General features: G+C 41.6%; 1 protein-coding gene across 2 annotated transcripts in view; it reads right to left on the minus strand.

Annotated features, from left to right (window-relative positions):
- The window catches only part of CNTN6 (contactin 6), a 218,048-nt gene extending 211,784 nt beyond the window's left edge, over positions 1-6,264 (minus strand). For both annotated transcript variants that reach the window (XM_019536617.1, XM_019536616.1), the window contains exon 1: positions 5,726-6,264. The gene's annotated coding sequence lies outside the window, so the exon portion shown is untranslated. The remainder of the gene's footprint in view (positions 1-5,725) is intronic.
- Positions 6,265-6,720: the final 456 nt, after the last annotated feature.

Raw genomic sequence — 6,720 nt, forward strand, 5'->3', positions numbered from 1 at the left:
CTGTGGTGGGGTAGTGTGTAATGTGTGCTGAGATATGTGGCTTGATCCCTTTCTCACCTCTTTAGCTTTAATCTTATTCCCTTCTCTTATCAGCTCAAAAAGACAAAGACCTATAAGTTCTTCTGGCCTACTCGTCCTACATGCACAGCGCCTTGCACATTTTGTATGCTGTTATACTACAGCCTGCTTCTGTGCCATGACTGAAATGCATGTGTATTAGTGAAGTTTCACATGCTGATGTGGAACCGTCTGTCCCCAGCCACATTTGAAGTCCCATATTACAGCTATAGCCAAAACAGAATGAATATGGGATGATTTCATAACCCTTCCCCTTGCAGATAATTGAAAATCTGGTTAAAAGGATCTCTCATTGTTCTTCACTGGTGCTAGCAACTTTGTAGGCCCTAATGTCAAAGCACCACCAGCATTTTTAATGACCAGCTCTTAGCAGCTCTAATGATACAGTATTAGGAATGCTAGTGGCAAGCATCTACAGCAAAACTCCCAGCAGTGGAGCTGTTGGTGTTAGAAACAATGGGAAATATTAATGTAAAGTCCTTACTGTGGCAGAGCAATGTTGTAAGTTTGTCCTGAAAATAGGACAACCAGTTCATGGCATGAACCCAAGTAAACAATAAAGCAAGAGATTTGCAATACCCATTCACTGGGACAAAGAGAAAAAAAAAAAGTAGCAAACCAGAGGGAAAAAAAAGTAGCAAGCCAGGGATTGTGCCAATGAGAAATAACCTGATTAAATGGTGCACAGCTGCTGCTAGCAGTAAAGAAAAAGGATCATCTGTCTTCCATCCTTAAACTCTGCATGGAAGTTACAACGTTCACGAGAATCCCGATCATGTGTGTTAGCAGAAGAGAGTAGAAATGTGTGTTTCTTCATTGCTAGGGATCCATCATTTTTTCTGCATCTATTTTATTTGGGGAAAGAGGCACGCTTGAGAGAGGGGCTGCGTCCTCATCTCAGATTTGTCTTGGAGTCTCACCTTGCTTTTGGTTCCACCCCCTCTATCATACTTCCAGAGATGCTTTAACATACTTCCTTTACATGGAAAAGTAGTCCCCTTCCTACAATGCCCTGGGAAAGAATCCTAGTGTCACAGCACAGAGAATCATGGGATATAGGCCCTCAAGGATGGTGGTAGACCTGAGGACACAGTGGATGCGTCTACATGAGACGCTTTGAGTGCAGTAGACTAAATCCACGGCACATTATCGCAGTGGACAAAACCCATGCTAATGTGCAGTAGATTTTTGTCTAGTGTGCATTAATGTTACAAAAAGGCTATTCATTTGTGCTAATGTGGAGTAGCGCCCATTACAGTGCATTAAATTAGTACCTGTCATTACAGGTACTTAACTTAATGCGTCGTCATTATGGTGCATTAATGAACATGGACACAAGCCCACTGTAAGGGCCTTGTTGGATGTACACTTGCAATAGTCTTTCCTGCACATGTGCAGGGGGCTAGTCCCAATGATCTGTAAGGTCCCTTCCAGCTTTTAACAACTATGAATACTTACAAATCATTAAAATGCAGTGATCTATTAAAGTTAGCATGTGTTAGGAGATAACCCATGCCTGAAAGGGAACAACTTTGCAGAGCATAAGGGTTTTTAACACGTCCCCAGTTATTTGAACTTGTTTCTGTTTGTGTTTTAAATGCACTTCTTCAGTTAAATTGAATGTCTGATACCACCCTAGCACAGGCTGGTCTTGGCATTGGTGATATTCATAGCAACATCTTAGATAAGCTAATGCAGATGTCGATTACTTGGGTTAACTACCCAGTGAAGACCCAGGAGAGAAAGGGATCTTGATGCATCATTATCTGATGCCTTAACTTCAAAAAAGCAGTTTTATAAGTCAAATTACTGGAAATGAATTGAGGTATTAAGCATCTTTAATTATCTCAATGTCTATTGAGGGGCAATTAATTTTACAGTCCCTGAACAAATGGGGAAAAACACCTTTTGTCCTCGAGAGCAAATTTAAAAAAAATGCTTCTAATCATCTGTAGGTAATCCAAAGGGCAGGAGCCAACTGTGCTCTAATACTCTGGTTGAGATGAGAGGTGCACAGAGCTGAAACAACGGGGATAACTCAATCTGTGATTTTGATGATTTAGCGGAAACCACAAAATTGTCCAAAATCTCTGAACTTAAAATAAAATACTGGCTCCCCAGTGGGAGTCAGCATTCCTCATGGCTACTAGGGCCTCGTCTCACAGACCACTGGGGAGAACTGCCCATGTGAAGGGGAGTAGCCAAGATGGTAGCCACCCACCACGCTTTGCTGCCCATTGGTTGAGAGGGCTGCCTATTGTGTAGCCCCATTCCTCTTCACCAATCGGTGCTAAGGAGTGCTGCAAAATGTACATCCCTCTTGGCCAATTAATTACAAAAGATGGGGCCACCAGGGCTCCTTAGCCAATCAGTGGTATGGGGGGGGGCAGGCACTGTGAAAATGGCAGCTGGCCCTATGATTGGCCTGTGAAATTGGCTGCCTGCCGCCTTGATTTCCATAGGTCCTGTGTGTCAGCCATCCTGGCTGGGGCCTTCCAGGGAAAAGGAGCTGGAGCTGGTGCTGTAAGGGTATGTGATAAATGAAAGGGCAACATATTCTCCCCCATCTATACATGGAGATCATGAATCACCTGAAACAGATGCTTTCAAAATCCACGATTATTCTTCATTACAAAAATGCCTGTCCAATATTCTGCTGTATTCAGTTGCTGATATCACCTTCATCATGATAATATTCAAGACCTTTTCATTCATGTTTGTTGTCTGTCACATCTCTGCCTCTCATAATTTCCTCAGGTAGAGGATGATGATTGCTGTCTTATTTGTTTTGGTAGGATTTTTTTTTTTTCTGTTTGGCAGTGGGTGTGGGGAGAAAGCTGTTGAGCAAAGCAATTAAACAATTCAAAGATACTACATTTTTCTGGAATAATGCATTGTTCATATAACCCACGTTTATATTAAGAGTTAAAATAACTTATAAAGGCCATCAAATGTTAACCTGCCTTGTTATATGTACAACTAATCTCCCTGGGCATCGAAATATTTGATGGTACCCTGTATCTACCAATTTAGGTACTTTGGGGTCCAAAGGGCAGGCACAGATAATAATGGATGCAAGATCAGACCTGAAATTATTTCTGCCTTGAACTTTTAATGGGAAGCCTTTGAAGACCAGGGTTCCACTTGGTCATATGTCTATATACAGACCTCTTTGGCTTCACCCTTTGTTAGGAAAACAAGGAATTTTTGAGCCAATCTACCTTGAATGCTGCTTCTTTAGGAGACTTTGCCTTAAGCAACCTGTGGGTTGGGACATAATGTTTTGAGCACATACTTGGAAACAGGAACTGTCTTAATTCTATGCTTTTGTCCAATTCCCTTGAGTTATCATTGCCTCAGGAAGGTGAGCAGTATTTAACTGACACCAGTGTAAAGGTTATTGGGAGGGCATCTGCGACGGCTGCAAACTCAATCAATATTTTGAACAAAATGAGTAAAAACCATGGTGCTTGTGTTATAGTAACATTTGGCAAATACTGACTTACTGGATGATCTCAGCGTACAATTTTTCTGCATTGGTGTACGTCTATCTATACATGGTGTAGGGATGAGTATTCTCCCACTGAATAGTTTTTGTTAAAAACCGTGCTGCATGTTCATATCCACACAGCCCAAGCACACCTTAACTCTGCCCATTTGGGGTTTTTTTTTTCTTCTTTCAGGAATGGAAAACATCAATCTTTGCTTCAATTGGAAGTCACTAATTTTAAGTTAACTTATTATTTACCATTAGCTGCTTTCAGTGCCTTAGGAATGAAGTTTGGTGCCCAGGGCAAAGCCCGCAGTGGCAGCCCACCCTCACCCTGCACTCAGATCCGAGGGGCACATGCCCCCTCCCCCATGCTTGCCCAGGAGTGCATGCCATGGCAGGAGCCACCCTTCCCCAGCTCTGCACCCCCCGAAAAGAGCCACTTGCAGGTCTGCCCCGAATTAAATCCCAGCTAGGCAGCATCTATTGTCACCCCTTCACTTCAGCACCCAGGGTGGTCACCCCCTCTCCCCACCCCCCGCTTGCTATGACACTGGCTGCTTTAGACGTAACTGTAGAGACTGAGGGTGAAGAGCGGGCTTGCGGGGGAGGAATGGGAAGAAGGAAAAAAGGTACATCTCCAGTTTCATTTTTGATGCCAAAGTTGGTATGTATTTTATTCTCAAACTCACTATTGTCAAGACGGCTAGTTGTTCAAAATATCACCCACAAATGGCAGCAGCTCACTAGCGTTTTAAAAAGATAGTTGGGTGTGCTACTACCTTTTATTATTCCTTTTCACATTAAAATCCGATATGTAGTAGTTGTTAACTGCATATATATACTGATTTGGGACTTCTTGTGTCATAAAATCTCTGAAGCAGAGCCTCATGAAACACAAAACACTGACACTGTAGTACAGAAGCACCAAAGCCAAGGCTCGCTGATGAAGATCTGCTATTTGTATTGCTGTGGGGCACAGAACTACAGGCATCATAATGTTTATTTCTCTCTCTACATAACATTTGTAGAAGTTTTGAAATCTTCGAGGGGGAATAATCAAGCTATCAAGGAAGCCCTGCCTTCCAAAAAAAAGCCCCAAAAGCAAACAAACAAAAGTAAAGACTCTGCTTTTATTCAATAATACACAACTATAAGTCACTGCCTCAAAGGACAAGGGAATAAGAAGCTTATTGACTAAACAAACTGCATAGCGCCTTCTTTGTCTCTCTCTTTTTTTAACTTACACGTAGCTAGTCTATGAATGCTGCAAGAAATTCCTAGCATGGAGACTGATTATTCAAATAATGTCAGGAGCGTCCTTTTAGAGATGCAACAAATGTCTGAAACCCAGCAAAAAGCACTAAAAGAGTGTACACTTGAACATAAAGCCCCACTTGGCTGACCATACAGTTCCTCTAGCTTGTTTCTGGAATCACAAACTTCCCAAACTTTGAATAAAGTATTACAGTTTCTTTTAAGCTTTAATACCCCATAGAAATAAATGATACAATCCAAACTGCAGCCTAGTCATAAACCTCTGGATAAGCATATAAAGATCATTAAATACAATACTATATATATGTGTGTGTGTCTTATAGTCTATCTTGCTTCCTTATTAAAAATAACCAACCAGGGAAGCAATCTTCTGAAGACTCAGCTGAGGAAATATTTACTGATTTTAAACCTTTAGCTTTTAGAAAACAAGAGGACTCTCAAATGACATATCCCACCTTTTCAAATGCAGTATAAAGTCACAGGAAAGTGCCAAAATTAGCACTGTCATCCTCTCTGTTGCCCGCTCGTTTTACTGCAGCACAGAGCTGGTGAAAGACTCAAAAACATATACCTGTAGTGTCTGTTTAGCAGCATAGCCTCTCGTTACGTTTTACCTCCTCCTCACATGAATACAAATTCAACATCTTTCTAGCTAGCCATAGATTATCTTTTTTTTTTTTTTTTTTTCCCTCCCTTTGCCTGGGATGAATGCATGGGGAGCAGCAGCAATTAATAGAAACCTAGCATTAGTAAAGCAGTAAAATTGTTGTTTTCTTTCCGTAATTCTCATTAGCAGGAGAGCAAGCAAATGAAGAGGCAGAAAATGCAGCTCCCCCAGCACCATGCACATTGCAGCAGACAGCACAATTCTGTACTTACAGTTCTTTACAGTGAAACGTCTCAGGATCTTTACAATTTTCTGCAGAAGTGTTTCAAGCTCTCAGCAAGCCACACTGTTCATCCAGGCAGAACCAAGCCGTATGGAATGTCTATGCAGCTGGGAGATAATGGAACTATTTTCCCAGCTGGGACTACAAGCCTTTTATCCACTGAGCATTGCGTGTCTCTTCACTGGTATTAACCATGAAATACACTGCTTTCCTGCTGAATTCATGACAGGACCCGCACAATTAGTGCTTGAATCACATGCACACAGCTACTAGGGTTTATGCATATCCTTATCATGGAAATCTTGCACATGTAAAAATTAGCTCTCTACTAATCATCCGTCATGCAAGCTGAGAGAGCAAAAGCGCAGCTGTCACACCAGTAGCATGAAAGATTAAATGTGCTCTTACCATGCTTTTCATACAGATATGAGCTCCTGTCAGGTAATCAAAAAAAACCCCCTCTTTTCTTCAAAACTGGGTCACTAAGAACAGGAATGAAAATGATGTTGTTTGCTCCCTTGTTCCCATAACTGTTCTTCGCATGACATAAGAATAAGTTTGAGCAATCTAGTCTCAGATTATACTCAAAAACTGTCCTCATAAAACATTTAAGTGACCTCCTCTTTGTCCTTGTCTGAAGTAGCACAAACCCAGAGCCAAATTTTAATTGTGAATAAACTTCTTTGTACGCCAACCCCCTTCCTGGAGTAACTCCAGCACATTAGAGGCAAGGCCAATGGAAGAGGGTCCCTTTACTTGGCTAAGTAAGTTATTTGTATTCACCAGGGAGGAAAATGGAAATGGTAGTTTACACAACATTTCTGCCAAAAGACGTACATTGTTTCACAGCCATTGCTTCACCAAAACCATTTAAAGTAATCCCAATGTAAATCCATTAGCGTGTAATGGGATTAATTGCATGCCTGCCCCCAATAATAAGATGCAAAGAGGAACGGGACGTCGGACATGCTTGTGCCAAACAGA

Source organism: Crocodylus porosus, unplaced genomic scaffold, assembly GCF_001723895.1.
Source record: "Crocodylus porosus isolate Cpor-Errol unplaced genomic scaffold, CroPor_comp1, whole genome shotgun sequence".
Taxonomy (NCBI): domain Eukaryota; kingdom Metazoa; phylum Chordata; order Crocodylia; family Crocodylidae; genus Crocodylus; species Crocodylus porosus.